Genomic DNA, 707 nt, shown 5'->3' on the forward strand with positions numbered 1-707 from the left:
TGTTTTTAAATACTTTAAACAGCAGAGAGTAATAATTAGATAGAGATTTCTAAAGAAAAACAAGCTCCTGAAAGCTACAAATACAGAGAGCTAAAAACACAAACCAGACCGCAGCGCAGCAAAACAGGAAGTCCCTCCGGGGGCCGGAGATAGGGCCCCCCAAAACCCCACACTTTGACCGGCTGTCACTCGGCCGAATCGCCGCCGAACCGCACCGAACTCGGGTCGATCCTAGACCTCCGCGGCGCCTATCCGACGACACCCACCCCGAGACCCTACCCCTTTGGGCAACAGCAAAATTGATAAAAAATGTAGTCTTTATAAAGTCACAAACAGCTTTGTGCTTTATTTGGCTGGTGGTTAAATATATATATATATATATATATATATATATATATATATATATATATATATGTATATATATATATACATATCCTTTATAGATACACTTTATAGTCCAGTGGTTCTCAAAGTGGGGTCCGTGGCGCACTTCCTGGGGGTCCGTGGAAAGTTTGCTACAAAATATAATCAAACCCGGAGAAAGTGCAGGGACCATCGTCATTACTCCCGCGTGTGAAACGTTAGACCAATGAGAATTCGGCTTTTACATTACGTCAATCTACGGTGACGCATTGCTGCCACACACTTATTTTTTCCCACTCAGCTATGTCTTTTCTCGTAAAAACTACATCTTTTCTCGTTAAAAC

This window comes from Garra rufa, chromosome 4 (genome assembly GCF_049309525.1).
Source record: "Garra rufa chromosome 4, GarRuf1.0, whole genome shotgun sequence".
Lineage (NCBI taxonomy): Eukaryota > Metazoa > Chordata > Actinopteri > Cypriniformes > Cyprinidae > Garra > Garra rufa.